The sequence below is a fragment of the Gopherus flavomarginatus genome, chromosome 6, assembly GCF_025201925.1.
Source record: "Gopherus flavomarginatus isolate rGopFla2 chromosome 6, rGopFla2.mat.asm, whole genome shotgun sequence".
Lineage (NCBI taxonomy): Eukaryota > Metazoa > Chordata > Testudines > Testudinidae > Gopherus > Gopherus flavomarginatus.
In genome coordinates, this window is record NC_066622.1 from 39,544,131 (window position 1) to 39,565,651 (window position 21,521).

The following is a 21,521-nucleotide window of genomic DNA, read 5'->3' on the forward strand; positions in this document are numbered from 1 at the left end:
CCCAGTCCCTTCAGCATCTTCCCAAGTATTTGTGCCATTGTTTGTTCAAAGACTTTCCTCTTACTAGAGAGAATAAGAAAATATTCCATAAGCAGAACTTTCTTGCCAAATAGAAAGATCAAGACGAGTGCCCCAAGGGTCAATCCTGGGACCGGGTTTTTCAATATCTTCATTAGTGATCTGGAGGATAGTGTGGATTGCACCCTCAGCAAGTTTGCAGATGACACTAAACTGGGAGGAGTGGTAAATATGCTGGAAGGTAGGGATAGGATACAGAGGGACCTAGACAAATTAGAGAATTGGGCCAAAAGTAATCTGACGAGGTTCAACAAGGACAAGTGCAGAGTCCTGCACTCAGGACAGAGGAATCCCATGCACTGCTACAGACTAGGGGTTACAGTGGAAAATGATGAATATGAGTCAAGAGTGTGCCCTTGTTGCCAAGAAGGCTAACGGCATTTTGGGCTGTATAAGTAGGAGTATTGTCAGCAGATTGAGGGATGTGATCATTCCCCTATATTCGGCATTGGTGAGGCCTCACCTGGAGTACTGTGTCCAGTTTTGGGCCCCACACTACAAGAAGTATGTGGAAAAATTTGAATGAGTCCAGCGGAGGGCAACAAAAATGATTAGGGGGCTGGAGCACATGACTTATGAGGAGAGGCTGAGGGAACTGGGATTATTTAGTCTGCAGAAGAGAAGAATGAGGGGGAATTTGATAGCTGTTTTCAACTACCTGAAAGAGGGTTCCAAAGAGGATGGGATCTAGACTGTTCTCAGTGGTAGCAGATAACAGAACAAGGAGTAATGGTCTCAAAGTGCAGTGGAGGAGTTTTAGGTTGGATATTAGCTATTAGAAACATTTTTTTCACTAGGATGGTGGTGAAGTGCTGGAATGGGTTACTTAGGGAGGTGGTGGAATCTCCTTCCTTAGAGGTTTTTAAGGTCAGGCTTGACAAAATCCTGCCTGGGACGATTTAGTTGGGGATTGGTCAGCCTCTCCTCATAAGTCATGTGCTCCAGCCCCCTAATCATTTCTGTTGCCCTCCGCTGGACTCTTTCAAATTTTTCCACATACTTCTTGTAGTGTGGGGCCCAAAACTGGACACAGTACTCCAGGTGAGGCCTCACCAATGCCGAATATAGGGGAATGATCACATCCCTCAATCTGCTGACAATACTCCTACTTATACAGCCCAAAATGCCGTTAGCCTTCTTGGCAACAAGGGCACACTCTTGACTCATATTCATCATTTTCCACTGTAACCCCTAGGTCCCTAGTCTGTAGCAGTGCATGGGATTCCTCTGTCCTGAGTGCAGGACTCTGCACTTGTCCTTGTTGAACCTCGTCAGATTACTTTTGGCCCAATTCTCTAATTTGTCTAGGTCCCTCTGTATCCTATCCCTACCTTCCAGCATATTTACCACTCCTCCCAGTTTAGTGTCATCTGCAAACTTGCTGAGGGTGCAATTGGTCCTGCTTTGAGCAGGGGATTGGACTAGATGACCTCCTGAGGTCTCTTCCAACCTTCATATTCTATGATTCTACGATTAAATTCACTGCCACAAGATATCATGGAGGCCAAGAAGTCAACAGGATTCAAAAGAAGAATTGAACATTGATATGGATATTAAGAATATCCCTAACTTGCATTAAACAGTACAAAAAGTATGCTGATTGCATGCCAACTAGTATTTATCTGGGGTTAGGAAGTGACTGCCCTTATGGACACATTATTCCATACTTATTCATTATGGGATTTTTTGGGGGACTTCCCTCTCAATTTTACAGTACTATGATGTACTGTACAAAGACAAGACATTGGATCCCTTCCAACCCAGAGGTCTCTTCCAACCCTGATATTCTATGATTCTATGATAAGACAGATGACTGAAGACTACTAATAATTCCTATAATGTGACCATTTACTCCCAGAGGCCAAGTTCCTTAGTGAGTTGCTAATTGTTTTCCTTAATATTTTCTCAGTTTTTATAGTAGTAATTTTATTACTGCTATGAACTGTGTTACTGCGCAGAAGTTCATATCTGACAAAGAACAAGTAATTTCTGAGCTTTATTGCAGTACAACCCTTTTATGCAGAAAATTGTTGAACAAAAGCAGGCTTTCATCCACCACCCATTTTCCTGAATGTTCTGGATATTACAAAACATAGATTTTGGATAAAGGGTGTACTCAGTGATGAGCTGCCAAAATCTTAACAACTGGTTCCCTACCAGGTCTCCGGCTGCACTTTGGCGGCGAGTCCTTCAGTGCTGCCAAGACCTGGAGCGAGTGAAGGACCCGCCGAATTGGGCCCCACACTTCGTAAAGCCGGCCCTGCACATCGGGGTTGCAAAACTGTATCGGGCGGTGGGTAGGGAAGGCTGTGCCTCCCCAAACAGCCTGTCCCACCCATCTGACCCCCCCCACATCCTTCCTCCGACTGCCCCCCTCAAAACCTACAACCCATCAACCTCCCCTGCTCCTTGTCCCCTGACCACCCCCTCCCGAGACCCCCCCACCCCCTACTCAACTCACCCTGCTCTCTGTCCCTTGACTGCCCAGACCCCATCCACCACCACTCCAACAGACCCCTCGAACTCCCACGCCTACCCAACCCCCCACATTCCCCATCCCCTGACCGCCCCCCCAGAACCTCCGCCCACTCCAACCACTCCCCACCTCTCATCCAACCCCTCCTCCCAGCCCCGCCCGGCCCCTTTACCATGCTGCTCAGGGTAACATGTATGGATGCTGTGCGGCCCGCTGGAGCTCGCAGCCCCACCCCCTTACCATGCCACTCAAAGTGGCAGGAGCTGCAGAGCTGCCCAGGAGCCGTCCAGAGTGCTGGTGCTGGCGGCTCAGCATGCTGAGGCTCTGTGAGGGGGGGAAGGCAGGGGAGGGGCCAGGGGAGCCTCCCCAGCTGGGAGCTCAGGCAGGCCGGACAGGATGGTCCTGTGGGCTGGATGTGGCCTGCAGGCCGGAGTTTGCCCACCCCTTTAACAACCAGTTCTAAAACGGCTTCTAAATTTAACAACGGGTTCTCGTGAACCAGCCCCCTGCTCACCACTGGCTTTGCTTACTGATGCTTATCAGGTTTACATTGACTAAAATTTAACTCAAACATAATAACTTTAGAGTCAATGACCACAAAACAAAACAGTGTAATAATGATAATAATGTTTTTGTTATCTCATTGTAGTAAAAGTTGACAGTCCAGTTAAAAGGCTAAAATCTATATATTTTGGAGATCGACTGATGTATACAGTGTGCACCTATGTGAAGTGACATCTTGGTTCTATTCCCCCGCTATGCTAATGAAGTGTGATCTCGGGGAAATTATGTAGGCCTTGTCTACAGGAGGGAAATTGGCTGGCATAGTTAATCTGGAATACCTATTCCAAAGTGGAGTTGTTATTTTGAAATGAAGTCACTTTAATTCTGGAATAAGGTGTCCACCCAAGGAGTTATTCTGGAACAGTTATGGCAGTGTAGTTTTTCCGGAATAGCTATGCCTGTCAATTTTCCACGTGCCTAAATTTTCCCATCTGCAAAAGAGAGATGATGATAATACTTATATGCTTTTGTAAGATGCTTTTTATATAAATATAAATGTACATATGTAAATGATATATCCTCAAAGACTCAAGAAGCTCAATTTATTTAGCTTATCAAAAAGAGGGCTATGGGTGACTTGATCGCAGTCTGCAAGTACCTACATGGGGAACTGAAATTTGATAATAGAGGGATCTGCAATTTAGAAAGGTATAGCAAATTTAAACTAGAAATAAGATAAAATTTTCAGCAATTGGGGTAATTAACCATTGGAACAATTTACCAAGGGTTACGGTGGAGTCTCCATCACTGGAAATTTTTAAATCAAGATTGGATGTTTGTCTAAAAGAGACCCACTAGTTAAAATAGTCAATTCAGGGAAGTCCTACTGCCTATGTTGTATAGGAGGTCTGACTAGATGATCACAGTAATTCCCTCTGTCCTTGGAATCTAGGAGATGTACAGATGAAAGGTAGGATTTTAAAAAACTCTTCCCATTGTCCTAACTCTGCTCCCATTGGAGTCAGTAGGAATTTTACTATCACCTTCAGTGGCAGCAGAGTTAAAATATTCAAGAATGCTAAGCAGTGGTCTATATAAAAAGTGCTAAGTGTTATTATACATCTGAGCTACAAAATTTGTGAAATTGGAGACCACATAAACAAAAGATAGGAGTAATCTTCTCTGAATATGTCTGAGTGTTATATTTTGTATTATGTTCTATTTTTATCCCACTTGAGAGGAGAGCAAGTCTGAAGAAAGAAACATCTTATCTCAGAGTGCAGCTTTAATGTAATGGCATAATTAGAGTCCATAGTGTTTTTTCTAAAGCACAAACTGTAAAATTTAACACCGGCAGAAATGATTGAGATAAGATCACTGTGTTTTCCCAAAGATGCTGGACACCAGCGTGGGAGAAGAACCAAAGGCCTCTTTTCTGAATTTTGATTTTTTCACTACAGAAAGTGAATGAGTGCTGCTGGGTCAGAGGGTCACAATCTTTCAGTATGCTTAAAGTTCCCTTCGTTTTTCAGAATGCCAGAAGCACACTATCAGTCAAATATATGTTAGACAAAGCTATGCTTTCGTCATTCCATGGGCTTCTTAAATTTTAATGTAGTAGCGTGATAATATCTCAGACATGTCAGATAATGTCTCTTGAGTCATCAGTGCCACTGCATCTTTACTTTTATTTCTATGTCATTTAAAGGGAATAAGCACAATTCAAAAATATTATACTCACTAGCCTGAAATGAAGCTGCCTAATTCACATATGAGTTTTGCAGGTTCATAGCAAATCTACTGATTCATTGTATTGGTCTGGCTACTTGACTTGTTCTCACATCAAATAAAAACTGAGTCCCTGGCCATTTGTGGGCATAAAAGATTCCACGTAAAATTTACAATGTTGCTCCTCTGTTTTTATTGCATTCCAATTATATTCCATGTTACTACATTCTGCCTACTTAAAATCCCCATTATTTCAATTAGATATGACATTCTCCTTCACATCCCTTCCTAAGATCTATTGATGCAGAATGGCTGGCACATTCCATCCTAAGAGGCACCTGAATGTCAGGGTGGTAGGAGAAGTAATCCCTAAACTCTGTAAAGCACTTAGAATGCTATATATAAATATGAAGTTATAATTTATTATTGCTGATGAGAACAGGACCCTAAATGGTTCATTCTCCAGTAGATTTTCCTATGGAGCCCTCTTGTGGCTTTTCTGGATGCCTTCCTTTGTCACTAATCTTAATTTTGCCATGAAATACTGCTTGGCTTGCTGCTGAGGACTTATAATACTCACAAATTCTCCAATTCTGGGTCTTGTTAGCACCCATAGAGCTAGTGAGGAAACTCATGACACACCTTCCTTCAAGCGAACAAATGGAATATAGTGGTTTGGGGTACATGACTTCTCACACAGTATACCCTCTCTGATGTAAAAAAATCAGCTGGAGGGCACCAGCAAAAGACTCCAACCCTTTTCTCCCTTCTAACACAATGTGTCTTTGAACGACTCTAAAAGAACCTCCAAAGACTTCTGATATATCAGTTTATTTCCCTCTCCCTGACAGCATGTGGAGATTCTCCCCATTTTATCTCTCTAACTTTCTCCTGTAAGGGACTGATCAGCTACCAACTTGACAACTCAGGAGGAGCAGACAGCCTTTGCTTCAGGGCCTCTTGATAATCATTCCTTAATCAGTAGGTGTACTTTGACATGGAACTCCTGCCTACCAGAGGCTGAGCAAATCTGGGAGCCAAGAAACAAAGGCAAGATACATTGATGGGAAATGAGCTGGATCTGGGTCTGGCTGGAAGGGCAGAGCAGAGAACATGCATCCCTCAGGCCAGACTAGTATGCCAGGTTGCTGCCTAGAAAGCAATGTGTAACTAAAAGGATCAAGGGCTCAGTCTATTTTACAGACTTTCTTGGCATTGCTGAGAGAGATAATTGGAACTTATACATTGGCTTCACTGAGATAAGAAAACAAATGTTTTTTTATTTAATTTGGATTTATTGCATTTGCTTCCCTAGATCATCATCTGTCTTGAGATTTGGACCAAATGAAAGGGAGTGTACTAAAATGAGTAAGCTGTCAAACTGACATATTGGACAGGTTTCTTCTTGTTACTCTTAACTTTTAGCATTCGTGTCAGAAATGGAACCTCCCTCCCCTATCTTGTAGGCCCTACCCCAGGGCCAACCTGTGGCTCTGGAGCTGCATGCGGCTCTTCAGAAGATAAAATGTGGCTCCTATTAGGAGCTGATTCTGGGGGGAAAATGGTGGTTGCACAGCACCCACCAGCAGCCCCATTAGCCCCTCTTCCCTTCCCCAGCGCCTACCACCCACTGGCGGCCTCCCCCAATTAGCGCCTCCTCCTCCCTTCCCCGTGCCTCTTGCCCGCTGAGATCAATTGTTTTGTGGCGTTCAGGAGACTCTGGAGGGGGAAGGATGTGGCATGCAGCGCCCCTCCCTCCCCTTACTCCTCCCGCCCATTGTGATCAGCTGTTTCATGGCATTGAGAAGGCTTGGGGAGTGGGGGAGAGGAGCAAGGAAGTGGTGCGCAGCATCACCCCTCCCTCTCCCAGTGCCTCCTCCCTGTGCCTTCTGCCCATTGCGATCAGCTGGTTTGCGATGCACAGGAGGCTGGGGGGGTGGGAGAGTGAGGACACAGCTTGCTCAGGGGAGGGGAGGGGAAGAGATGGTGGGGTCATGGGAGAAAGGTGGAGTAGCGGGCGGAGCCTGAGACAGAGCCAGGGGTCCAGCACCCCCAGGCCGGCACCGGTGTCTCCTTGAATAAAGCACACGGTGACTAGCTGGTGTGGAAATTTTTAATCAAAATGTTTCTTACACCATCTAAGAATGGAAGGCAAGTGCAAACAGGAAAGAAAATCAAAGCTTCCAACAGGAGTGGGAGAATAAATACTTTTTTGTTGAACGTAAAGGTAAGACCACATGTCTTCTTTGCCAGACGTGTGTCTCTCAGTTCAAATCTTCAAACTTGCAGCATCATTTCACTTCTAGCCATGCACATATGGCTCAAGAATTCCCACAAGGTTCTGAACTGCACACTTTAAAACTGAAAACTTTGAAAAAACAAACAGATGTAGAAGCCAAGTTCTTCACCAGATTTTCCAACCCAACGCAGACTGTAACGTTAGCCTCCTATTATGTGACCTGGCACATAGCCTGTGTGAAAAAGCCCTACTCTGAAGGAGAGTTTATAAAAACGTGCCTCACTGATGTTATTTCAATCCTGTCACCAGAGAACGAGAATCTACTGAAGAAAATTTCTGGCCTGCAACTTTCACACCACACAATAGAATGCAGAATCTCCGACCTGATCAGTGAGATCGAATCACAGCTTCAGCAGTGTGAGTATTTGAGCATCACTTTGGATGAGTCCTGCCATGCACAGGAGCCTTATTATTGGTATTTGCCCACGCTGTGTCTGACGACTGTGTTGTAATGAAAGAATTCCTCAATACCGTGTCACTAAAGGACAGAACTCGTGGACGAGATCAAAAGGAGGTATTGATATTGGTAGTTGTGAAAAGCCACTTGCCTTTACAGAGGCTCACTGCCATTGCAACGGATTCGGCTCCATCCATGTGGGGATCTGTGAATGGATTAGTTGGGCTTTGTAAATTTGACAAGAGCTTTCCCAAATTTTGAACATTTCACTGTATTATTCATTGGGAGCTACTGATATATATAAATCTCAAATTTGATCACATCATGAAACCTGTCTTGTACATTATGATTATGAATTTCATTCTCTCAAATACATTAAATCACAGACAATTTCAAAATCTATTTGGAGAACTGGATGACGATGACTCCCCTGCTGATTTCACTGTGCAGTTCAATGGCTCTGGAGAGGTAAAGTTAATCCCTATTTTTTCGAGCTCCTGGAACCAGTAAAATTGGTTATGAAGGAAAAGCACAGAATACACCCTGAATGTACAGATTCTGGATGGGTTCTAAACATGGCATTTCTTCCAGACATGCTGCTGCATTTGGATAAACTAAACGTGGACTTGCAAGAAAAATTCCAATTGCTGTCTGATCTAGTGCAAGGCATGTTTGTGTTCCTGAACAAACTGCAGTTGTTTCACAGACAAATGCTTGAGGGAGAGCTGACATACTTTCCCTCAATGTCACAACTTCAAGCCAGAACAAAAGAAGATCCAGGAGAACCCCTAAAATGGAGCACAACTAGATATATGAGCATGATTAAAGATCTTAAGGACAGTTTTGAGGAAGGATTCCAAGACTTGCAGCAGAAAAGACCTCAGATCAGATTTCTGATTGACTCTTTTAGTGCTGAAGCCAATTGTCTGAAGCCCCCTTTAGTCACCGATGAAGCAACATCCCAGATAGAAATCATAGAACGTATGGAAGACAACAGATTGAAATCTGTTCAGAAGACACAGGGGGACCCTTACTTTCTGGAAACCTGTACCAAAGGATAAATAACCCAACACCAGAGGTGAAGCCCTAAAATTAATCTCAATGTTTGCCTTGACCTATCTTTGCAAGTCTGTTTTTTCAACATTCAAACATGTGAAATCCAAGCACCGATCTGTTTTGACAGACAGCCACTTAAGAGAACTGCTGCATGTGAGCACCACTGAACACAAACCAAATTTCAAGGGAATTGCTGAAAGCAAAGATTGCCAGAAGTGTGTATACACACACACACACACAAACATATAGATATACATATATAATCATTACATATTACTGTGACTCTTTGGCAATGCATGTTGGTAAATTCTGGCTCTTTCTCAGGCTCAGGTTGGCCACCCATGCTCTATGCAATACAGAAAATTGTGCACACTTGTCCTACAGTGTGCATGTGCAATCCTTCTTTAGAGTACTACTGCTGTATGACTCTTGCTAGTGTGTAAAATCCATGCAATGCATTGCATGACGGCGCTGGGAGTGTCTAGGGAGCCTCTTTGTCCCTCTGCCCCTGTTCAGGAGTGAAGGAGGATACACTCTTGAATTTTAGGAGGGGACTGGCTGATGTACCTCCACACAACCCCATGGCCTCAAGGGGGTGTGAGTCGATGGCTTGAGGCCAAGCTTTATGGGCACATGCTATAGTGGATAGCAAGTGCTGGAGATGAGGAGTAGATGAGATAGTGCTGCAGAGAATAGTGATCCCACACACCTCTGAGGCAACCTGCTCTGTGCCAGAGTCTTAATTGCTATTGTTCTGCTCCACCTTTCCTCTATCCTGGCACACTCTTGGTGAGCTTAGCCAGGATTTTGCTGTCTGTTTCAAAAAAAAGTTGAATGGCCTGTGCTTACTGAGCATGTGACAGCTCTACACCATCTCTATGTGGCTGAGACATGGAAACTGCTCTAACAGGATGAGATCCTCTCAGGAATAAATCTTAGTGTTGCAGAAAGTGCCCCGATGCTTTGAAGATTGGAGATCTTTAACTTACAGGAAACCGGTTTCCAGCTCATCATGTTTATGGGCTTGGCTACACTGGAGAGTTGCAGCGCTGGTGGTGGGTTTACAGCGCTGCAACTTACTCACCGTCCACACTTGCAAGGCACATACAGCGCTGCATCTCCCTGGCTGCAGCGCTGGCTGTACTCCTGCTCTGCCTGGGGTATAACGATTGTAGCGCTGGTGATGCAGCGCTGCTCCGCCAGTGTGGCCACCAAAAGCGCTGTAATTGGCCTCCAGAGGTATTCGGAGGTATGCCAGAATGCCTGTTCAGCCACTCTGCTCATCAGTTTGCACTCTACTGCCCTGGCCTCAGGTGACCCGCCCTTTAAATGCCCTGGGAATTTTAAAAATCCCCTTCCTGTTTGCTCAGCCAGGTGTGGAGTGCAATCAGTGAATCTTTCCAGGTGACCATGCCTCCACACGCCAAATGAGCCCCAGCATGGAGCAATGGCGAGTTGCTGGACCTCATCAGTGTTTGGGGTGAGGAAGCTGTGCAGTCACAGCTGCGCTCCAGCCATAGGAATTACGATACCTATGGGCAGATATCAAGGGCCATGCTGGAAAGGGGCCATGACCGGGACGAGGTGCAGTGCAGGGTTAAAGTGAAGGAGCTTCGGAATGCCTATTGCAAAGCCCGCGAGGGAAACCGCCACTCCGGCGCTGCCTCCACGACTTGCCGTTTTTACAAGGAGCTGGACACGATACTTGGGGGTGACCCCGCTGCCAATCCGATGACCACGATGGACACTTCAGAGTGGGGGGGGAGAAGGGGGATGAGGAGGGGGAGGGGGAGGGGGGAGGAAACCGAGAGTGAGGGTACTGGGGTGAGGGGAGACACCCCGGAGTCCCAGGAGGCATGCAGCCAGGAGCTCTTCTCAAGCCAGGAGGAAGGTAGCCAGTCACAGCAGCCGGTACTTGGTGAAAGACAAGCAGAGGAGCGGGTTACTGGTAAGCGGCTTTTATTTTCAGGATGGAAATGTTTCGGGAGGAGGAGGGGGGTTATGGCTGCATGCAAGCATGCCTAGATGTGGAATAGCCCATTGATGTGGTCTATCACGTCTCGGTAATCGGCCTCGGTAATCTCTTCAAAAGTTTCTGCCAGAGCATGGGCAATGCGCTTGCACAAGTTTATAGGGAGAGCCACTGTGGTCCTTGTCGCAGTCAGGCTAACGTGTCCGCGCCACTGTGCCGCGAGGGGTGGGGGGACCATTGCTGCACACCGGCAAGCTGCATAGGGGCCAGGGCGGAATCCACATTGCTGTAGAAGACCCTCCCGCTCTTCCCAGGTGACCCACAGCAGCGAGTTATCTTCCAGGATTAACTCCCGTGGAAAATGTTGGGAGACTGTTCACTGTAGGTGCTCCCTGCAGCACTTTGCTTTCCCCAAAGCACAGAAACCCCAGCACAGCCCTGAAGCAATCATTCCCCCTTCCCAGGTGACCCGCAGCAGCAAGATAGCTTCTAGGATTAACTCCTGTGGAAAATTTTGGGAGACTGTTCACTGTAGGTGCTTTGCTCCCTGCAGCACTTTGCTTTCCCCAATGCACAGAAACCCCAGCACTACCCTGAAGCAATCATTCCCCCTTCCCAGGTGACCCACAGCAGCAAGATAGCTTCCAGGCTTAACTCCTGTGGAAAATGTTGGGAGACTGTTCACTGTAGGTGCTCCCTGCAGCACTTTGCATTCCCCAACGCACAGTCCCCCTTACTCACCATTTCGTGGCTCCTGTGGGTTATGTGCGCTCTGTTTGGTATGGGAAAAGTATGCTAAATAGAAGACTGTAAACTCCTTCACTGTGTGGGAATAACTGTCTGGGTGAGATTATAAGCAATGCTTCCTCTGTTAACTGTTGCCATTTTTGCCTTTCGTAAAGCGTCCTTGACTACTCGACTACCCGTATCATCAACTGCTCCGAGGCTACAAAACCTCAGGAAGAAGCTGTGAAAAAGCAAAGAAGACATGCTGAAAGCATTTATGGATCACTCTGCCAGAGAGAGTAAAAAACTGCAGGACTGGAGGAAAAAACTGCAGGACTGGAGGGAAAGGGAAAGCAGGATCCGCCAGAGAAAAGCAGCGGCTAAGAAGAAAAGCACAAAGCAGCTGATAAGCACCCTGGCGCGCCAAGCAGACTTCCAGTCACTTGTAGCCATGCAGGCAGAGCACTACCGTGCCAGTCCCCCCACATCCCAAAGCTCTTTCCCTTGTGCTCCAATGTCAGCTCCAAACCCCCTTCCTCAGCATCCAGGTTCTTACCACCACCAGCTGCCCCCAACACCTGCACATTCACCAACCAGCCCTGAGAACTACGACTCTTACCCTCTGCACTCAACCCCCATCACCATGCAGTGTTTTCATCCTGAAGTGCAGCAGTCATTGCACAGCACTCCAGACAGGACATATTCAAACCTGTGACTGTACAGTTCACCCCCCCCCCCCCCCCGCCCTTTTAGGTTCCCAAAATGTTGTGTGTCTGTCAAGAAAGTTATTTCCTTTCCAATAAATGAAATCTTGGCTTTGAAAACAGTCTTTATTATTGCAGAAAGTGAAAGATACCGTAGCCCAGGAAAGAAATAGGCACTGCAAATCATTTTAGGAAAAACAGATTCCTATCATTGTAACCACTGCACTTCACTCCCGTGCAAGGCACTAAACATTACTGTTGGTTTTCAGCCTCAAATTCCTCCCTCAAGGCATCCCTAATCCTTGTAGCGCTGTGCTGGGCCTCTCTAGTAGCCCTGCGCAACACAGCTTCCAAGACAACAGCTAAGGAGCTAGTACAGATCTTTTCCCGGGTTGGGCTACCCAAGGAGATACTGATTGATCAAGGGACACCTTTCGTATCCAAGTTGATGAAAGATCTCTGTTCATTGCTCCATGTACAAGCCCTACGGACCTCTGTATACCACCCACAAACAGACGGTCTTGTAGAAAGATTCACTAGGACCCTCAAGGCCATGATCAGGAAAGTGGTGAGCTGGGAGGGGAAAGAATGGGATACCCTATTGCCTGACCTCATGTTCGCCATCTGGGAAGTTCCACAAGTCTCCACAGGTTTCTCTCCATTCGAACTACTATGTGGGCGCCATCCCCAAGGCATATTGGATATAGCCAGAGAAGCCTGGGAAGAGGAGCCAAATCCCGGAAAGAACATAGTCGAGCATGTACTACAGATGAGGGATCGGATAGCCTGAGTTCCATCCATTGTACGGGAACACTTGGAGAAAGCACAGGAGACCCAATGGACCCATTATAACCACCAAGCAAAGCTTCGACGGTTCCAACCACGGGATTGAGTAATGGTCCTGGTGCCCACAGCAGAAAGCAAGCTGTTGGCCCAGTGGCAGGGACCCTATGAAGTAATTGAAGCCGTGGGAGAGGTAAACTATAAGGTGTGGCAGCCAGGCCACAGGAAATCGGAGCAAATTTACCACATCAATCTTCTAAAACCTTGGCATGATCGAGAGGCATGCTTAGTCACCCAGGAGACCCTTCCGCAGGAGGATAACTTACATGAGCAAGTGAAGATATCATCCGACTTGACGGCAATCCAAAAACTCGAGGCAGCCGACATGATTAATCGCAACCGAGATGTGTTCTCTACAAAACCGGGGCGGACGACTGACACTTATCACCATATCCGCACGATCCCCGAAGCCAAGGTAACACTGAGACCCTACCGAATCCCATCAGCCAAAAGAGAAGAAACCAAGGCCGAAGTAAAGAAAATGTTAGAATTAGGCGTTATTGAAGAATCCTACAGTCAGTGATGCAGTCCAATCGTTCTAGTGCCCAAACCTGATGGTACCACGAGATTCTGTAATGACTTTTGCTGACTGAATGAAGTATCTCAGTTTGATGCATACCTCATACCATGCATCGATGAACTGGTTGACCAACTGGGTAGTGCCCGATTCTTGACTACACTGGATCTGACAAAAGGGTATTGGCAGATTCCTCTGACCAAAAAAGCTAAAGAAAGGACAGTGTTCTCCACCCCAGATGGGCTATTCCAGTACACTGTCCTCCCTTTTGGGTTACATGGGGCCCCAGCCACATTCCAGCGCCTCATGGATAAGCTCCTGCGCCCTCTTCTAGTTATGCAGCTGCATACCTAGATGATGTCATCATCCATACGCCAGACTGGGGAACCCACTTGGAGAAAGTTGAGGCAGTACTACGCACCTTAAGGCGGGCTGGCCTCACCGCTAATCCTCCTAAATGTGCCATAGGACTAACAGAGGCTAGGTACCTGGGATATATTGTACGAAGGGGTATAGTGAAGCCCCAAATAATAAGCTAGAGGCGATTCAAAACTGGCCCCGGCTGACCCGAAAGAAGCAGATGCGTGCATTCCTAGGCGTGGTAGGCTACTACCGATGTTTTATTCCCCACTTCGCCAGTAGGGCTAGTCCTCTAACGGACCAAGGCCCAGACATGGTGAAGTGGACCGACGCAGCAGAGGGGGCATTTTTAGACCTTTGGATAGCCCTCTGTAATGACCGCATAGTCATAGCCCCGGACTTTACCAAGGAATTTATTTTACAGACAGATGCTTCTGAGGTGGGGTTGGGGGTGGTTCTGTCACAAATGGTTGGAGAATAAGAACACCCGATCCTCTACCTAAGCAGAAAGCTGCTTCCAAGAGAACAGAAATATGCAGTAGTTGAGAGAGAATGCCTTGCTGTCAAATGGGCCATGGAGACACTGCGTTATTACCTTTTAGACCGGTGATTTACTCTTGTGACGGACCATGCACCCATCCAGTGGATGCAGAGAAATAAGGAAAAGAATGCAAGGGTCACCAGGTGGTTCTTATCCCTCCAACCATTCCAGTCCGACCATTCCATACGACACAGGGCTGGATGCCACCACGGCAATGCTGATGGTCTTTCACAAGCACACTGTCCCAAGTTGCCCAACCCTATGGTGTTGAGCAGAGGGGGGGGGGATATGTGATGGGGCAAGGCCAGATGGCTACAGTAAAGTACTGAGGAACAAGTATGTTAGCCCCAGGCTAAACAAATCCCTAGTACCATGGTAACCAAATGGCAGTTGCTCCAGGTTAATCAAGGCACCTGGGGCCAATTAAGATCTTTCTAGAAGGCAGTGGAGATAGCTACATTGATTAGAACACCTGCAGCCAATCAAGGCAGGCTAATCAGGGCACCTGGGTTTAAAAAGGAGCTCACTCCAGTCAGGCGGGGAGGAGCCAGAGGAGAGGAAGTGCGTGTGAGGAGCTGGGAGCAAGAGATGTAAAGAGCTGAAACTGAGAGGGTGTGCTACTGGAGGATTGAGGAATTATCAGACAATCAAGCATTATCAGACACCAGGAGGAAGGTCCTGAGGTGAGGATAAAGAAGGAGTTTGGAGGAGGCCATGGGGAAGTAGCCTAGGGAGTTGTAGCGGTCATGCAGCTGTTACGGGAGGCACTATACACAGCTGCAATCCACAGGGCCCTGGGCTGGAACCCGGAGTAGAGGGCGGGCCCGGGTTCCCCCCAAACCTCCCAACTCCTGATCAGACACAGGAGGAGTTGACCCAGACTGTGGGTTCCACCAGAGGGGAAGATCACTGAGGTGAGCAAATCCCCCAATAAGCGCAGGACCCACCAAGGTAAAGGAGGAACTTTGTCACAATAACTACAGAATATATCTTTAGCATCTGTGTAAGCCTTGGTTTGAGATACAATCCTTGTGAATCTGCAAGGAGGAAGTCAGCACAGGTGGATATTTGCAGGCCCATTGGGCTATCATCACAGCCAGCTTCCTTCTGGTGTCCTGTCCCTAGATCTTTAGGAGATTATGTTAATTGGCCACTACACTCCCCATCTTTTACCTTCTGTGCAAGCTACTAGGTGAGGCAACTACTCCACACAATTTCAAGGGTTTCTATCCTGATCCTCCTACTTAGAGAAACAGGAGAGAGATGCCAAAATACATTTGTACTAGGCCACGAGGACAGATGCTGAAGCTCTAATGGCAGAACAAGTTAAGATTCAAAAGTATAACCTGATGATCAAAATATTTCTTCAGTATTAATTTTACCAGATAGAAGTGATGGAGAGTGCAACATTTGTCTAAATGCACAACATGTTCTACAGTTTTAACTTTCATTCCCTTCATTTTGTGATGAGTAATGATGGAAATATTTTGGGCGCGGTTTCTGGGTAGAATGAGAAATTGATACTTTGAATCTGCAGGGGTAAACAATTAACTCCTTCTAAGCTGGCATATCCTGCTAGTGATCATAAATATTATCTTATGGTCAGCATCATAACTGATCCTAGTACCAACATCACATCCCTGGATATCACAACCACAATAGAATCCTCCAAGGAATCTCTCATCTCTTCCTCCTGTTGCCAGTAACACAATGGTTTCATGTGTAGAATATTTTTAGCCTCCCTAAAATAAATGTCAATAAAACATATGTACCTGTTTTTCCAGAAAAAAGGCTTTCTTTCTTTAGTACATATTTTATTGTGACCCATTGTTCCCATATCCAGACAAAGCAAATGTACTAATAGAACTGTAGCTTCTGTTTCTGAATGATCCTAGACAAAACACTCTGAACTACGAACGGTAAACCTGGACTCAGGGCCGTAGCAACAAAGAACGTGGCCCCCTCCGAACATATGTCCGGGGCCCCTTACAATGCAGAAACTGGAATGCGGTATTTATTTTATACAATATACAGGGTTCATATTATGTATACCTAGGCCTACAGTGTACATGTATTCCGTATTTACGCAAAACGCTTCTTTCGAGCCTTGTTCTCTGCAAATTGGTTAATCAATGCGTCATAGTCCAGAGATCTGGCAATCTTATTTTTGACTGAGATAACTGCAAGTGCAGAAAGCCTATCGTCTGTCATGGTTGAGTGCAGGATATTCTTGATCAGTTTCATTCTGCTGAAGCTCCTTTCAGCACCAGCAACAGTAACTGGTGTGGTCAGAAGAATTCTGATGCAAATGCAAAGATTCAGATATATCTCCTGAAGGCTGTTCTTGTATACGTACGTTAAAAAATTGTTTGCCGTGACAAGTCCTCTCTCTTTCTTGATGACATAAATAAAACGATTCAATTCCATTATGAGTTCGTTGGCATCAATGTCTCCCGTTTTTCTTTCAAAATTTTTGCTGAGATTCTCCAGTTCATTTTCTCTGTGACACTGCTTCAAGCTGTTAGCGTTGTACAGAAATCCAAACAACTTATACCACTCCACGAGTTGGTCAAATCGCGATGAAACAAAAGATATGGCCTGATCAGTAAGAACAAGAAAGAACTGCGATTTGAATTTTTTCTTCGGCAGAAAGACGACTCGAATCATCAGCACATTCGTAATCAAACATTCTCTTCTTACGTCGCACCCTGGTTTCTGGAAACACCTGCTCAATACTCATATGCTCTGCTATTTCACGTGCATTTGTGACCACAGAGTTATATCCTGTATTTCGATAGTCTTCCAAAAACTTCATTGTAGCACCGACTTCTGCCCGCAGTACGTCAATTGACACATCTGGTGACTGAATTAATTTGCTGGTTTTATTGACGTGAAATAGTATATCGTACCACGTGTACACAGTCAGAACAAAAGGCCACATAGTAACATGGTCTAAAAGCGCACCAGCTTCTGTTGCTGTATTGCCATCTTTCTTTTCGAGTGCATATTCTCGCAAAGATGACAAAGCATTGCACAATTCTTCAAGGTGATAACGCAATGGATTCACAGCATCAATTCTCGACTCTCAACGAGTGTCCGATAACCCTTTAACAGATATTGGCATATGTTCTTGAAGTATATCCTAACGTGAAGGTGAAGAAGAAAAGATAACGTATATTCTGTTAATCAGACCAAAAAAGTCAATGGCATATTTCGATGACTTTGCCGCGTCTGAGATCACAAGATTCCAACTGTGAGCTCCACATGGTACATACAAGGCACGGTCATTTATTTCTAGCATGCGGGCTTGAACTCCTTTATTTTTTCCTCTCATATTTGCGCCGTTATCATAAGCTTGGCCTCTCATGTCAGCAATGTCTATTCCTAAGTTGTTTGCCTTTTCAAGAAATGCTTCCAATAAGCCCTCGCCAGTTGTATCATGAACATTAAGAAAACCAACAAATGCTTCACAAATATTGACACCATCTTCACCGTTGCATTCAACAAAGCGTAACACCGCAGACATCTGTTCTTCATGTGACACGTCGGGAGTACAGTCCAAAATAACTGAATAATATTTTGCTTTTTTAAGCTGCGCTATGTTGGCCTCTTGAATGTTACTGGCAACAAGTTGAATCAGCTTGTTTGGATCTGTGGACTGAGGTACTGAACATGTGTCTCTGCCTTCTTAATCCTCTGTAAAAGTTCGCTGAGGACAGTATCATATCAGGTTTGATAGAAATGAGTACTTGTGAACCTCCGTCCTTCCTCGTTAAATGGAAATTCGTAACTTTCATTCTGCTGCGGTCGGCCACGTGCAACAATGTCACACACTTGCCTGTCCGATATTGTAGACAGCCAATCTCCTGGATCATCAGTCAGTGGTTCAGATTCAGATACTTCTTTCCTGTCAGCAGCTGGAATATCTGTCAAAGTTTGTTTGGTAGAACAACTGGCTTCACCTTCAACCTCACTTGAAGCACTTCTGGATACTTCTGGATATGATTTGTCGCTGCTAGCGTTGTCCGTTTCATGTGCCTGTACCTGTACCTGTACTTTGGATTGCAGCGCAAAATACGTTGACAACTTTGGAATTTTCTCAAGTTCCTTCTCGGCATCTTTTGCTGCCTTTCGTTTACTAGCTCTGCTCTTATACATTCTCTTAGACATCACAAAGCACGCTTCTGCGTTAGAAACGATAAAAAACTAAACAACTAAATTAATAACATTTATCCGCCGACCGCCATTATGAACACAAATACACATTCTTTGAATGGGTCCAACTAAAATTCGAAACTGACCGACAGACAACTGATGTAGCCAATAGCATTATGATGTATCATAATGACTTCACGGTTTTGTCAGTAAAACCGACATGGATTGTGCAATAGCGTCAATAAATGTCACTTACCTAGTTATACGTTACATTTTTTTTGCCACTCTTAGGGGCCCCCTTCCTTGCAGGGCCCCCTCCGGTCGGAGGGTACGGAGAGCGCTCGCTACACCTCTGCCTGGACTCCTATCAAACTTTTCCACTTACGAGAATGACTCAGTCTCTTTGCCAGTGTTCTTTTAAATCATGTTCTCAGTGAAAAATTATTGGAAGTCTCCTGTAGGCTCCTCTTATATTACTTCCCATTACTTCATTATTTCTGTTCAGAGACTTGGAAGATCACTGTGGCTTAAAAACTCATCTGGAAGCCTGAAGATGGGACAACATGTTTTAATCTCTAATGGGAATGTACAGTATACTGAAGTAGGCTAACTCAGCATAAGGCTTTGTACTTGGCTGTCTAATTGTGTTTTCATCAAGGAGGAAGCATGAGCCAGTAGATGAGAAGTGGAAGACCAAAGTTGTATCTCCAGCTCTGAACTGAGTGGTCTCTTAAACCTTCTGTGGCTTGTTACCCATCTGTCAATTGGGAGTAATGGAGTAGTTGTACTTGTCCACCAATGTGAAGTGTTGAAATCTTCAGAAGAGAAGCACTGTCACAGCCAAATATTAGAACAATTGATGTAAATGGATGAAATGTCAGTTGCAGTTTAATATATAAATCTATAAACAATGTGGCTAGTTAATTTCTTTAACTTTATCTTATAAATGAGAGGGTTTTCTGCCCTATTGCTTCATTCCTAAAACTGAGTAGCCATTGTCATCCATCATAATTGGATGCACCAGCCTTTATTAAAAAAACAAAACACTGAATCTACCTTTACAAACAGAGTATCTTGAAATCTTTCTTTCCGCAGCACTGTTATTTTTCCTGGATCATAAGAGCCTTTTTCCTGTATAAAATGTCTTTCTTTAAATGTTATAAATACAGGTCTACCAGCAATACATTTAAATGAATCTTTTTGTTCAAGCAATGGAAAAATAATGCTGTGTCAGCATTGATTTAAACCTGTCCCTAAGCGATTTCCAAATGTTAACAGTGGAGAATTACAAATAAAAGAACAAAGGCATGAAAAGGAAAGAAATCCTGATGCGTTTAACTATCAGGTCACTTCCCTGTTTCCAATACATCTGAGTTTGAATTCTTCCTGGTCATAAACAGTTTCTGTCAGAACTAGTCCATCCACAAACAGAAGGAGTTTCATTTTAATTAGAGATCATAATTCAAAAACACCTATTGTAATTGTAAAATCTGGAATAACCTTAATCCAGAGATTGATAAAACTCAGTATTTTAACTTCACACAGATTAGAAGAAATAATAGAAATCTTCTACGGAGTCATTGGAATTGATAAAATGAAATAAAAAGTTTGGACCAGCATGGTCCTTACAGAATTTAAATATAATTTGTTGTCACTGAGAGTTCTATACAGGAGGATTATCAGAGTCAGGGCCAGTCCTACGGGGTTGGGTTCTAGCGACACCATCATAGGACCCAACCACACCAGCCACACCATCAGGGGCTCATTCACCTGCACATCTACTAATGTGATATATGCCATCATGTGCCAGCAATGCCCTTCTGCCATGTACATTGGCCAAACTGGACAGTCTCTATGTAACAGGATAAATGGACACAAATCATATATAAGGAATGGTAACACACAAAAGCCAGCAGGAGAACAATTCAATCTCCCTGGACACTCAAGAACAGATTTAAAGTAGCCATTCTTCAACAAAAAATCTTCAGAAACAGACTTCAAAGAGAAACTGCAGAGCTACAATTCATTTGCAAACTTAACACCATCAAACTGGGCTTGACTAGGGACAGGGAGTGGTTGGCTCACTACAAAAGCAATTTTCCCTTTCTTAGTATTGACACCTCCTTATCAATTATTGGGGGTGGATCACATCCGCCCTGATTGAATTGGCCTTCAACATTGGTTCTCCACTTGTAAGAGAACTCCCTTCTCTTCATGTGCCAATATATATTTATGACTATATCTGTAATTTTCCCTCCATGTATCTGAAGAAGTGGGTTTTTTATCCATGAAAGCTTATGCCCAAATAAATCTGTTAGTCTTTAAGGTGCCACCAGACTCCTCATTGTTTTTCTATATTTATAAGAATGTCAGTAAAACAAAGGATATTACAATAATGATTTCCCTTTGATTTATCGGGCCAAATTCTCTGTGGATGGGTAACTTTACTGGAGTTAAAGCAGCAGTGAATTTGGCCCATACGTATTTGCTTCCAGTGTTAAATTATGTGGAGTAATAATTCAGGAGTAGAAAGCTGAGGATTTACCTTCCCTGCAAAAAGAAAGTGTGTTTTTACATGGAGATAGCTAACTTAAGAAAGCTCTCTCAGGGTTCATCTACATGGGGATAAAAGTTCTGTGGCATGGCTGTTGCTGGCTCAGGTTAGCTGACTTGAGTGTGGGGCTAAAAATTTCTGTGTAGCTGTTTGGGCTGGGGCTTGAGTCTGAGCTCTGGGACACTGCGAGGGTTGAGAGTCCCATAGCTGGGACTCCAGCCCAAGCCCAAATGTCTACACGGCAATTTTTCAGCCTCAGAGCCCAAGCCACCTGAGCTGACCCAAACCAGACACAGGTTTTTTATCCCTATGAGTCATACCCTCAATGTAAATCAGAGTGCAGACAAGGCACAGGTAATTTTTACTTCAGTGTAGTTAGCTGACATAAACCCTGGATGGGGGTTCTAAGTACTAGCTATATTGAGGTGTAAATCTACCTCGGGTTTATGTCCTTTAAAATTTTACATTGAGTCCGCTATCTTGATGTAAAAACCCCACCTTTTGTGCAGTAAAACCATAGCTCTTTGAGACTCTTGGCTTTAATGAGTCTGATTATAGCTGAATGTGAGGTTTGGACTATTCCTGCAGCTGGTGTGCAGGAGGAGTTTGGT

General features: G+C 44.8%; 1 protein-coding gene across 6 annotated transcripts in view; it reads right to left on the reverse strand.

Moving 5' to 3' along the window:
* Positions 1–21,521, reverse strand: part of HRH1 (histamine receptor H1) — a 367,533-nt gene that overhangs the window by 67,708 nt on the left and 278,304 nt on the right. The window lies entirely within an intron of this gene.